Below are 14,480 nucleotides of genomic sequence, written 5' to 3'. Positions count from 1 at the left end.
CAGCTCATTCAGGTACCCTGGGGATAGAGGCCATAGCCTCAGGGTGATCTGTGACATACACCCCATGTAATGTCCTAAGAATGTCACAATTAACCTGACACGTCAGTGTCATGTGTAACAAGATGCATACCTGCTTTGGAACATGTGTCTGAGCGATGACTCTTCAGCCCAAAACAATAGCGCGGTGGACGCCACTGTCACCATCACGACACAGCGTATTACTGAGTCTGTCTGACAATGGGGAGATAATTGACAAGAGCTTTAGGATTAGTCTCAGTGACACAGAGCCCAGTTACTGATCTGCAGATCATTGGAGGTTAACCTGCAGTCATGGGTAACCCTGGAGACCGGGCCTTCGGGCGCTTTGCAAACTTTGCTCAGATGCTAATTGGTGCAGTGGGAGAGTTGATGTGTAACTCAGAGGAATGAGAGACAATATGGAGCCGTGGTCCCCTGGATCTGACAAATGAATGAATTGTAATATATTGTAATGACGCTTCTAACAGGTGGGAATGATTAACTGCGCTGACAGGCCACCTAGACAATTATTAGCCGCCATGGGTTTAATGTAGAAATCGTCTCTTCATGCCTATTCTGAGTTCTAGGACTAAGGAGACTACATACAGTATTTCAAGTCCAATTATCACGGCAAGAAAAACATAGCTTTTCATTGCGAACTATAAATATCTTATCACCGTGTCGGTTCAGCTATGGAAAACTGTAACCGCTACTTATCTCCGCAGCGCGTATGTTTAACTAATTTCAGATACCAGTTCCGCATCTTAAAAAGAATAAATAAATAAAATAATCATTACATATATACTAGGTGATTCATCGCGCCCTACGGGCGCTCTTCACACCGTCGCAAGGGGCTACACCCCCTTAAGCATAGCACGGGCTTTGGGCGGGCAATATGTTGAATATATGGAGTATTACCTCCAAAACTAATTTTATCATTGGTTACATATTGTGGAGACAAAGGGCTTGCGACTGTGTGAACAGCGTAGGCAGGGCACGATGTATAACTTAGTAGGTTCTGTGGTTGGGGGAGTGGCGGGTGGGGGAGGGGTGGTTGCAGGGGTGCTTTGGGTGGTGGAGGGGCGGGTGGGGGGTGGACTGAAGATGGAGGAGGGTGTCTGTAGATGGTGTGGGTGAAGGGAAGGCGAAGATGTTGTGGATGGGGGAGTGTGGGGTGCAGGATCGAGCCAGATGGGGGAGGGTGTCCTGGGGTGTGGCGAGTGGTGGAGAGAGTCCTGAGCAACCGTGGTGGTGGTGGTATAGCGCTGGTGTAGCGGTGGTGCCGTGGGTGGTGTAGGAGTGGTTGAGGGAGTGCGATGGGTGGGTAAGGGCCGGGTGCGGGAGTTGAGTGCTTGGGGGAAGGGCGGATGCGGGGGTGCGGCGGTGGGGGAGGGGGTATGGAGCCATCGTGGGTGGGGGAGGGTGCGGTGTTGCTGCGGTTGGTGGAGGTGTGGGATTGCGTGAGGTGCATCCAGCTGGGGCCCGGCAGAGTTGACAGTATAGCGGACATAAGCACAGTATAGGTGACAGGCGGTTGGTGGAGGGGCGGGTGCGGGGGGTGACGGCGGTGAGGTAGGGGGTCCGGAGCTGGTGCGGGATAGGTGGGTGCGGGGATGGCGGTGGAGATATAATATATAAACGTCTACATACTATTGAGTAATTTTAGATTGTACCACAGACAGTACTGGGCTACATACACACACATGCAGCTGCAGACACGCTCTTTACGCCGTCGTAAGGGGCTACACCCCCTTAACCTCTGCACGCCTTTGCGGGGTCAATATTTGTACTATATGGAGTATTACCTGCGTTCCTAGTTTTGTCAGTGGTTAAAAATTGGACGATGAAAGGGCGTCCAATGGTGAAGGGGGCGTAGCTCCTTGCGATGGGGTGAACAGCGCCTGCTGGAAACGTGAAGGGGGCGTAGCTCCTTGCGATGGGGTGAACAGCGCCTGCTGGAGACGATGTACAGAATGTAGCGGGTGTGTGGGGGACCGCGGATGGGGGAGGGTGGCAGTAGATGCTGCATGTGGAGGGGGGTGGAAGCGGGGGGGTGCGCGGATGAGGGAGGGGGCGGGTGGTTATGCAGGTGGGGGAGGTGCGGGGGAGTGGGGGCCGCGGATGTGGGAGGGGGTCTGTAGGGGCTGCGAGTGGTGGAGGGGAGGGGGTGCTGGGGGTGGGGTAGGTGTGGAGCTGTTGCGGATGGGGGAGGTGTTCCGAAGGTGCTGCGGGAGGGGAAGGGGCAGGTTGCGGGGGTGATGCGGGTAGAAGGTCCAGAGGTGATGTGGGGAAGGAGGGGAGTGCTGCGGGTGGTGGAGGGGCAGGTGTGGTGGGTGGTGGAGGGGGTCTGGAGGTGCTGCGGGTGGTGGAGGGGCAGGTGCTGGGGCGCTGCGGGTGGGATAAGGGCGGTTGCAGTGGGTGCAGCGTATGGCGTCAGGGGGCGCTGCGGGTGATGATGGTGCAGGGATGCCACAGGTGGGGTGGTGGTCCCGGGAGTGGGGTCCGGAGGTGCCGTGGGTGGGGGAGGAGCATGGGGTTGGGGTAGGGGGTCAGGAGGGGCCACGGGTGGTGGAGGGGCGGTTGCTGTGGATGGGGGACGGTGCGGGTGGGGGAGGTGCGTGGGTGGGAGTGGAGGTGTGGGAGAGGCATATTCGGGGGTGCTGTGGATGGGGGAGGGGGTCCGGAGGCACTGCGGGTGAGGGAGGGTGTACAGGGGCACAGTGACACATGCGCAGACACAGTATACAGGGGGGCTGGCAGCCATGCAGAGGCACATACCTTCTGTTATACTGCTGCTCCAGCCCCCCCTCCTCCCCAGCACATCGTACATAGGTGGTCATTCCGAGTTGTTCGCTCTGTAATTTTCTTCGCATCGCAGCGATTTTCCGCTAATTGCGCATGCGCAATGTTCGCACTGTGACTGCGCCAAGTAAATTTGCTAAGAAGTTTGGTAATTTACTCACAGCATTACGAGGTTTTTTCTTTGTTCTGGTGATCGTAATGTGATTGACAGGAAGTGGGTGTTTCTGGGCGGAAACTGGCCGTTTTATGGGAGTGTGTGAAAAAACGCTACCGTTTCTGGGAAAAACGCGGGAGTGGCTGGAGAAACGGAGGAGTGTCTGGGCGAACGCTGGGTGTGTTTGTGACGTCAAACCAGGAACGAAACTGACTGAACTGATCGCAGTGGCAGAGTAAGTCCCGAGCTACTCAGAAACTGCAAAGAAATTTCTATTCGCAATTTTGAGAATCTTTCGTTCGCAATTTTGATAAGCTAAGATTCACTCCCAGTAGGCGGCGGCTTAGCGTGTGCAATTCTGCTAAAAGCAGCTTGCGAGCGAACAACTCGGAATGAGGGCCATAGTCTGTCTCCAGCCTCCCAATTACCTGGCGTCGCGGGCGGGTCGGGAGGCAGGAGGACGCACATGTGCTCAGTTGTGTGTCCAGAGCTCATGATCAGCCGCTCATGTTGTGCAGCGGTGGGAAACGGACGGGTGGCGGAGGGGGCAGGTCCGCGTTGTTGCAGCTGTAACCAATGGCTGTTGAGGGGGGGGCGGTGCCGCGATGGAGGTCAGAGCTTTAACCAATGGCTAGCGAGGGGGGGGCGGTGCCGCTACGGAGCCTTAAGTTGCTGCTGCTGTGTCTGACTGTCTGTACAATCCAGCGGCCGCTCTCTGTTATCTAACCTGCGTAGTGTTATGAGTTATTTCTCACATATCTGTCTCTTTATATATATTAGTGCAGAGCTATGGCTTTTAGGGTAGAACTATGCCTTGACTCCGCCCAGTGATGTGACTCCGCCCAGCGATGTGACTCCGCCCAGCGTTAGCAAATGAGGCACAAAGTCACAGATCTGGGCTAATATATAGGAGATACTGTATATCACATTGGCCTCTTCACGTGCACATGTAGGGCTGTTGCAAATTTCGATGGCGCGACCGATGGCGGGGTCTAAGGACGCACCAAGGGGTCTATTCATGAAGCAGTGAAAAGTGTGGATAAGTGAGCCTGTGGAGAAGTTGCCCATTTCAACCAATCAGCTACTCCGTACAATAGGATAGTATGCCAATTATAAATGTTACTTCAATGCCGATTGGTTGGTATAGGCAGGGGTTAAAGTGAGGGGGAATGAGGTGGAACTGAGTTCCACCACCTCTAATGGTAGGGAGAACTAGTTCCACCTCCTCCATTGCCCTGCACAGTAATTCCAACAGAAAAACCTGCCCCATCACCTACATCAATAGATGTGTTACTGATGAGCTGCAGCCACCTCCCCTTTCCTCAGGTCCTGGTGGCTCCATGGTCCTCCTCCATTTTCAGCCCACCCCTCCTGGTACTCACCCACGCTGTGTCTGTTGTACAGCATTCATCCCCTCCTCAGGGCCCAGTGGCTTCCTTTTCCGTCAAGGCGTATGTGATATCATGCTGTCACCGCTGCTGAAGTGAAGAGGAGCCATGAAGAGGAGCAGGCTCTGTGCATCTTGAAGACAAGATGAGTGGGGGCTGGAGAGACAAGAGAGGTGGAGAATCTGCTGGGGGTATACAGGGCATGGAGCTGCTGGAGGGACACAGGCAGTGAGCTGCTGGATTGATAGAGGCAGAGATGCGTATAAGGGGCACTACTATTGTGGGCATTATGTGTAAGAGGCACTACTCCTGTGGGCATTCTGTATATAAGTGGCACTACAACTGTGGGCATTTTGTGTATAAGTGGCACTTCTGTGGCCATTATGTGTATAAGTGGCACTACTGTGGTCATTATGTATAAGGGGCACTACTACTGTGGAAATTGTGTATAAGGGGCACTACTGAGGGTACTGTACATAACGGGCACTACTGTGTGGCATAACATGTATAGAGGGTACCACTGTGTAGTGCAATGTGCATAAAGGGCACTACTGAGTAATGTAACCTGAATAAGGGGCATTACTATGAGGTGTAATGTGAATAAAATTGTGCTACTGTGTTGTGTAATTTGAATTGAAAGTACTATTATGCGATCATGCTGCTTCTTTGTGAGATCAATGTCTCTTTACAAAGTATGGTAAATAGGGCACTAATTTATAGTTTGCAGGGGGGTGCCAAAAACACTAGCACTGGCCCTGGCTCCGCTTAATGTGGGGAGGGAGGGGGGTCCTGGGTAAATTAGGTACACCACCTCTCCAGGACCACTTTAAGCCCTGGGTATAGACAACTTCTCCACACTTTTCACTGCTTTATTAATAGTCCCCCAAGTGTGTACAGTGGGCATCTCAGTCCTTGCATAGACGTACACCAGGGAAGGAGTTTGCAAAGGTATTTGCAGATGGGCCACCGCCAATAGGCACAACTGCTGATGTTTCTGCCTCCACCTCTATATCAGACGTTTTATATTTTATGTGCAGTTTCATGGAGATATTGTGTTTAATAATGTTGTTATTATTATAAGCCAAATCAGAAATTAAATTAAGCATGTACAAAAGCGTTGTTAAGTGGTTTAAAGCCCCCACAATAGTAACCTGGTCTGAGAAGAAGATGTAAAAAAAAAGTGCATTTTCCAACTACAAAGACGTTGATAAATCACCTTTAAAACTGAGAAGTAATTATGTGAGCATTGCATATAGATTTCTCTCTGCTTTGATGAATAGCCGCTAAGTGACATCACTCTGTTTCTGTCACAGTCCTGTGATGTACGACTTGTTTAAGGCTCCAATAATCTTCCTAGTAGGAACCAGTAATCGGTGTAAACAAGGGACCCCTTTAATGGGACCATACCACCTACTGGGTGGATTGGCGGGCATTTATTAATTGCAATTGCATCCACTTATATTCTACTTTTTGCATTATTTATATTCATCTCTGAGCGTATTTATGTATAATTTATATAGAATCATTTATAATGTACGGTGTACAGAGACTTTCAAAAGTAGTATTAAAACCTAATAAGAATGTACAACTATACGATACATAAATTGTACATATACACTGCTCAAAAAAATAAAGGGAACACTGAAATAACACATCCTAGATCTGAATGAATGAAATATTCTTATTAAATACTTTGTTCTTTACATAGTTGAATGTGCTGACAACAAAATCACACAAAAATTATCAATAGAAATCAAATTTATTAACCCATGGAGGTCTGGATTTGGAGTCACCCTCAATATTAAAGTGGAAAAACACACTACAGGCTGATCCAACTTTGATGTAATGTCCTTAAAAAAAGTCAAAATGAGGCTCAGTAGTGTGTGTGGCCTCCACGTACCTGTATGACCTCCCTACAACGCCTGGGCATGCTCCTGATGAGGTGGCGGATGGTCTCCTGAGGGATCTCCTCCCAGACCTGTACTAAAGCATCCGCCAACTCCTGGACAGTCTGTGGTGCAACGTGGCATTGGTGGATGGAGCGAGACATGATGTCCCAGATGTGCTCAATTGGATTCAGGTCTGGGGAACGGGCGGGCCAGTCCATAACATCAATGCCTCCGTCTTGCAGGAACTGCTGACACACTCCAGCAACATGAGGTCTAGCATTGTCTTGCATTAGGAGGAACCCAGCATATGGTCTCACAAGGGGTCTGAGGATCTCATCTCAGTACCTAATGGCAGCCAGGCTACCTCTGTCGAGCACATGGAGGGCTGTGCGGTCCCCCAAAGAAATGCCACCCCACACCATTACTGACCCACAGCCAAACCGGTCATGCTGGAGGATGTTGCAGGCAGCAGAACATTCTCCTTGGCGTCTCCAGACTCTGTCACGTCTGTCACATGTGCTCAGTGAGAACCTGCTTTCATCTGTGAAGAGCACAGGGCGCCAGTGGCGAATTTGCCAGTCTTGGAGTTCTCTGTCAAATGCCAAACGTCCTGCACGGTGTTGGGCTGTAAGCACAACCCTCACCTGTGGATGTCGGGCCCTCATACCACCCTCATGGAGTCTGTTTCTGATCGTTTGAGTAGACACATGCACATTTGTGGCTTGCTGGAGGTCATTTTGCAGGGCTCTGGCAGTGCTCCTCCTGTTCCTCCTTGCACAAAGGCGGAGGTAGCGGTCCTGCTGCTGGGTTGTTGGCCTCCACCACGTCTCCTGATGTACTGGCCTGTCTCCTGGTAGCGCCTCCATGCTCTGGACACTACGCTGACAGACACAGCAAACCTTCTTGCCACAGCTCGCATTGATGTGCCATCCTGGATGAGCTGCACTACCTGAGCCACTTGTGTGGGTTGCTGGAAGGTCATACAGGCACGTGGAGGCCACACACATTACTGAGCCTCATTTTGACTTGTTTTAAGGACATTACATCAAAGTTGGATCAGCCTGTAGTGTGTTTTTCCACTTTAATTTTGAGGGTAACTCCAAATCCAGACCTCCATGGGTTAATAAATTTGATTTCCATTGATAATTTTTGTGTGATTTTCTTGTCAGCAGCACATTCAACTATGTAAAGAACAAAGTATTTAATAAGAATATTTCATTCATTCAGATCTAGGATGTGTTATTTTAGTGTTCCCTTTATTTTTTTGAGCAGTGTATTTAGTTATGTTTCTGAACTTGCTCGTTGTATAATGTGGTAAAAAATTAACTGGAGGACACTATAATGCTGCATAATATATACTTGGGCAATGTAATGTGGCACAACATGAAGTAGAGGCACTATAGTTTTGCATAATATTATGAACTGGGGATACTGTAATGTGGCATAATGTGTACTGGCAGCCCTACAATGCGACATTGGGCAAAATAGTAACTAGGGCACAACATTAACAACTGCAGTGGAGAAGTGTCTCTCTAGAAGCATTGGACAGGGGCCCTTTCAAAATGTTGCTATGGGGCCCACAAAGTTCTGGCTACACCCCTGCGGGGATTATTGGCATCGAGTGCGCTACTGCACATACTCCAAGATGGTTCCCCCAGGAAAACTTCATTCTGTAACTAAGATGGCCGCAGTTCTGATACAGAAAATAGACATTAAATAGACAGACAGTCATTAGGTCGACAGTAAAAGGTCGACAGGGTGAAAAGGTCAAATAGTCAACAATCAAAAGGTTGACAGGGTCAAAAGGTCGACAGGGTCAAAATGTCTACAGTCAAAAGGTCAACAGGTTCAAAAGGTCAACAGTCAACAAGATCGACAGTGTCAAAAGGTTGATACAAAATATTTGGTGTTGTTTTGTGTTTGTAAACATTTTTGCCCCAATTTTTTTAAATGTGTGCCCTCACGGGGTCTACTAGTATTCATGTCAATAGTTTGTGACATGGATAGTAACAGAGCCGGCCATAGGCATAGGCAAACTAGGCAATTGCTTAGGGCATTTGATATGCCTAGAGGCATCAGCTGCTTCTGCTGATTAAAATGATATTCGACATGCCTATATTCTGTGTGTAGCATTTCATATGCAGATACAGCCACAGTCTCACACAGTATATAGGCATGCTGCATATCATTTTAATCAGCAGAAGCTGCTTGTGCATCCTAGCCACGTAGCAATGCAAATAAGATGCATTTTCATTAAAAAGGTTTCAGGCGTTAGCATTGAGGCAAGATTTATGAGGACACATATGTATCCAAGCAGAGGCAGAGGTCACAGTGTTAGTGGCAGTGTGAGTGCTGTGTGCAGGTGGGTTGATTGTGCAGTAGTGTTCGGAATATGTGTAAGGAGCATTATGTGTGTCATGTAAAAATGCATTAATAATGTGCAACATATGTGTAAGGGGCACAATTGTGTGTCATGTGTTTAAGGGCATTAATAATGTGCGGCATATGTGTAACAGGGTACTACTGTATGTGTATCATTATGTGTATAGGGGCACTAATAATGTGCAGCAAATGTGTAGGGGCACTATGTGTGTCACTATGTGTATAAGGGCATTAATAATGTGCGGCATATATGTAAGGGACATTATGTGTAAAAGCACATTAATAAAGGTTGTCATAATGTGTAAGGCACATTATGTTTATAAGGACATTAATAATGTGTAAGGGGCATTACTGTGTGGAATTATGTGTATAAATGCATTACTAATGTGTGGCATTATGTGTAAAAGGTGCTCTACTATGTGGCGTTGCGTATAGAAAGGGCATTATTGTGTCATCTAATGTGAATAAAGAGCAATAGGGTGTGGTGTAATGTGAATAATGAGCAATTCAGTGTGATGTAATGTGAATAAGGGGCTCTACTGTGAGGAGTAATGTTTATAAGGTAAAGTGATACTACCGTGGGATGTAATATGAATTATGGACAGTATCGCATGATCAAATGTAAATAAAGTTGCAGTGCTGTGTGGCGTAATTGGAATTGGGGTTACTATTGTGTGGCCATGCACCTTGCTAGCAAAAACACACCCCTTTTTGGGCTGTGCGCCAAATGTGCGAACTGTTCCTATTTAAAATATAGGGGGTACAAACACCAAAATAAGGACTGCTATGGGTGAGGGGTGATGGTGCTGGGAAAGAGGTGCAAGGTCAGAGGCGGAACCAGCGGTGGTGCTAGGGGGCACCAGCCAAAATTTTGCCTAGGGCATCATATTGGTTAGGGCCGGCTCTGGATAGTAAATGCAGTAAAAGTTGTAAAAATGTAAAGAAAAACTAAAAAAAAAAGTGTCAACCTTTTGACCCTGTCGACCTCTTGACCCTATCGACCTAATGCATGTCAAGCATTAGTGGTGGACCTATTGACTGTAGACCTTTTTTAGTGTAGATATATAGACCGGATACCGATGGCAGTGGTAGATTGTACTGAGTATGCTTGGCGCCATCTTGTTACTGTGTAGAGTGACATAGTGGGAGACGGACATTTCCCCCTTAGCTCCAGAGAGATCCTGCCATTGCCCGCCTTTTTACCACAGTTTTAGAAACCCTGCACCGCCACTGATTGCATATACAGGTACATGTACTGGTGACCTGCTCCAACCCTGCTCTGCCTCATGCTACTGTATAACCAGTGTAACCACAGTGAGTAGGGCTGTACCTACTATCCTTAATAAGCCACACTACTGGTTAAGCCACTGGACTGTTAACTGTCCAAAGACACAGTCTGCTGGTGTGTACATACCTCATAGACACCAAGGGGTAAATTTACTAAAGTGTGAGTTTTTTTAGAAGTGGATATGTTGCCCACAGCAACCAATCAGATTCCACTTAATATTCACCCAGCACCTTCTAGAAGATAATAGCTAAAATCTGATTGGTTGCTAGGGGAAACTTTTCCAAAAACTCACACGTTAGTAAATATACCCCCACCCCCCAGTCAGTCAAGTGCCAAACAGAAGAAGTCCATAGCGTTCCAGATGCCTGAGCAGCACACAGGCACCCCGCTTGCCACATGTAAAGACGCAGGGTGCTCCATAACACAAGTGAAGACAGCAGAGTGTTTAAAAATAGAGTGTCACTACAGAGATGGATTAGAGTGCAGAAGCTGCATGTCTGTGAGAAGCTCACATACAGGACCTATGCCCATAATGAGCTTTATCAAAATAAAGGGTGCAGAGAATTATGCTACATGGAGGTTTGCAATGGAAATGCAACTAAAGCGTGAAAGGCTGTGGAAGGTAACAGTAGATCCTGGTGATAGTCCAAGTCCAGATGATGTAGAGAGCCATGGGTACCAGATAAAACTGAGCCAGAGACTACCAGTGTGGAAGTTCAACTGCAGAAAAGATCTTCTGCTAGATCAGATATCAGCAAACCACCTAAGAGGAATGACGCAAACATCACATCTAGTGAACCTCAAGATATCCAAAACTGATTGATGTGAGTGATAATCTAAGATGCAGAAGGAAAAGAGACTGTGCAAGATTTAAAAGTCACAAGCGCAAAAGGCATCAAGAATTATGACAGTGACAGCAGCCTGAAGTTAGTGAGTTAAGAGACTGTTGCCATGATCCATTTTGTCAGTAGGAGGACTCTTGTTAATGTACCGAGCAAGAAGGCCAAACCAAAGTCACTTGATATGTTGATGTTTTTTCATGTATTTAACTTCACCTTTCTTACAGATTGCTATGAGAAAACTTTATTTGGATGTAACATCGAGAAGCTTGTAGCGAGGGCCAGTATTGGTATAGGCGTGCGCTACTACGCATACGCCAAGATGAATCCTCCAGGGAAGCTTCATTCCTTAACCAAGATGGCCACCTCAGATAATACTACGCATACGCGGCGCCATCTTGTAACTGTGTAGAGTGACATAGTGGGAGGTGGACATCTCCCCCTTAGCTCCAGAGAGATCCTCCCATTACCTGCCTCTTTACCACTGCACTGCGTCTGATTACACGTACAGAAATCGGCTGGTGACCTGCTCCAACTGCGCCCCACTACAAGCTCCGTTTAATGCTGTAATCAATGTAACAACAGTGCGTATGGCTGTACTTAGTATCCTCAATAAACCACACAACTAGTTAAGCAACTGGACTGTTAATTGTGTTAACTTGTGTTCCCATGGTGTGTACATAACTCTGGCAACCCACTGCATGTACACATGTTTCCAACAGGGAGCAGTGGGATGAAACTTACGTTCTCGGTTCCAGTCGTATTAGGTCCTCTCAGGTTCTCCCAGGTGCCCATAAGAGTCCCATGATGCAGTTGCTTTCAGTCACTCAGACACTGGGAGTGCACTGCGCAGTGACATCATCACTGTGTGGCACGCTCCCAGGCAATCAGTGACTGAGAGAAGCCTCATCACAAAACTCCAGCTCTTCTACTAGAACAGGGCCTGGGAGAGGACCACACAATGCGACCGCTGACAAGCCCTCTGACCACTGCTGTGTGACTAAGGTAAGTGAAAGGGGAGGAGGGATGTCGGGGGAGAGGAGGATAGCCCCCTAAATAGCTGTCTCATTGCATCCTTCCTGCATATATGCCACTGAGCCTTTCACAGCACACACTGACCTCCCCACAGCTCACTCACTGAACCCCAACAGCACTCACTGTCCACCTCACCGCACTCTGCCTCTTAATTGTCCACCTCACAACACCCCCGTTTACTTCACTGTCCACCTCACAGCAGCCCCCAGCCCCTTTCATGTCTACCTTGCAGCACACTCCTTGGCCAAGGGTCTACTAGCACCATGATCGATTAATTGTGGAGTGTCCCCCCAAAAAATACATTGGTGCCCATAGAAAAATAAAGCAAACACACTGCTCTAGACGGGGGGGGGGGGGGGGGGAATCACAATTGGCCATGACAGAAAAAAAAACAAATACATTGGCCCCTACAGGAAAGAATATAACAGATTGGCCCCCACAGAAAAAAATACATAGGCCCCCAAAGGAAAAACAAACACAAAAGCTCCTGCAAGAAAAAAAAAAGCAAACACATTGGTCCCCACACAAAAACAAATCTCACACATTGGCTCTCATACGAAAAAACTCCACACACATTGACTCCCACAGGAAAATATAAAACACACATTAATTGTCCCAGCCCCCCACAGAAGACCAACCTCTACACTGTACATCTTGCGGTACTGTACACTGCACATCTTCCAGCACTGTACACCGCACATCTTGCAGTACTATACACTGACTGTACATCTTGCACTACTGTACAATGTACATATTGCGATACTATACACTGCACACCTTGTAGTACTGTACACTGCACAACTTGTGGTACTGTTCTCCACACATCTTGCAGTACTATACACCGCACATCTTGCAATACTGTACACAGCACATCTTGGAGTACTATACACTGCACACCTTGCAGTACTGTGCACTGCGCAACTTGCGGTACTGTACACTGCACATCGGGGCTAATTCAGACCTGATTGCTGCTGTGCATTTTCGCACAGTGGGCGATCTGGTCTGAACTGCGCATGGCCCACAGTGTGCACGTGCATGCAAGAGATGCTATCGGCATCTCAGCCCAGCGATCGCCTGGGCGGGGGGGTGGGCAGCGTTTGGGCGCCGTTTTGAGGGCGCGGTCTGGTCAACTCAGGCGTGCCTGGACCGTGCGGGGGCGGGCCGCGGTGGCTGCGTGACATCACACGCAGCCACTGCAACCCAGGATGCGACAAGTAGCTCCCTGCCAGCGCGCAGGAGCTGTGCAGGTAGGGAGCTACTTATAAAGTACAAAAGCATCGCCGCTGTGTGATGCTTTTGTACTTGTGCGGGGAGTGGGGGTAGTGCCTGACATGCGGGGCGGACTAACCCCGTGCTGGGCGTCAACCCCCTGCATGTCAGAGTAAATGGGCCTAACTCAGACCTGATCGCTAGGGTGCATATTTTGCATGCCTGTGATCAGGCAGATGCCGCCTAAAGTGGGTGGGGAAATTGCTGTGCAGGGGTGCGATCAGAAATTTGTGCAGTCTCTGCACAGCCCAGGACTTACTCTTCCAGTGCGATGATCAGGGCCCGAGCTGATGTCAGAAACCCTCCCTCCAAACGCCTGGTCCCTCCTCCTACGTTTCTCTGGACACTCCTTAAAAACGTCCTCTTCCTGTCAGTCACCTTGCGATCACCCATGCGATTGATTCTCTCGCACCATCCCGTCGCTCCCCGTCGCTGTGGACAGACGCACCTGCGCATTGCGGTCCATATGCATGCGACGTTCAGACCTGATCGCAGGCTGTACGAAAACGCAGCCTAGCGATCAGGTACTGTACACTGCACACCTTGCAGTACTGTACACTTCACATCTTACGGTACTGTACACTGCACCTCTTGCAGTACTGTACACTGCACATCTTACGGTACTGTACACTGCACCTCTTGCAGTACTGTACACTGCACATCTTGCAGTATTGTAAACTGCACATCTTGCGGTATTCTATACCGGCGCACATCTTGTGGTACTCTATACCGCACATCTTGCTATATTGTACACTGCACATCTCATAGTACTGTACACTGCACATCTCATAGTACTGTACACTGCACATATTGCAGTACTGTACACTGCACATCTTGCAGTACTGTACACTGCACATCTCATAGTACTGTACACTGCACATCTTGCAGCACTGTACACTGCATATCTTGCAGTACTGTACACTGCACATCTCATAGTACTGTACATTGCACATCTTGCAGTACTTTACACTGCACATCTTGCAGTACTGTACACTGCACATCTCATAGTACTGTACACTGCACATCTTGCATTACTGTACACTGCACATCTTGCAGTACTGTACACTGCAAATCTCATAGTACTGTACACTGCACATCTTGCAGTACTGTACACTGCACATCTTGCAGTACTGTACACTGCATATCTTGCAGTGCAGTACAGTACACTGCACACCTTGCAGTACTGTACACTGCACGCCTTGCAGTACTGTACACTGCACATCTCATAGTACTGTACATTGCACATCTTGCAGTACTGTACACTGCACATATTGCAGTACTGTACACTGCACATCTTGCAGTACTGTACACTGCACATCTCATAGTACTGTACACTGCACATCTTGCATTACTGTACACTGCACATCTTGCAGTACTGTACACTGCAAATCTCATAGTACTGTATACTGCACATCT

The sequence above is a fragment of the Pseudophryne corroboree genome, chromosome 6 (assembly GCF_028390025.1).
Source record: "Pseudophryne corroboree isolate aPseCor3 chromosome 6, aPseCor3.hap2, whole genome shotgun sequence".
NCBI classification, from domain to species: Eukaryota; Metazoa; Chordata; class Amphibia; order Anura; family Myobatrachidae; genus Pseudophryne; species Pseudophryne corroboree.
The sequence above is the reverse complement of the archived record's forward strand: the minus strand, read 5'-3'. Positions refer to the sequence as shown.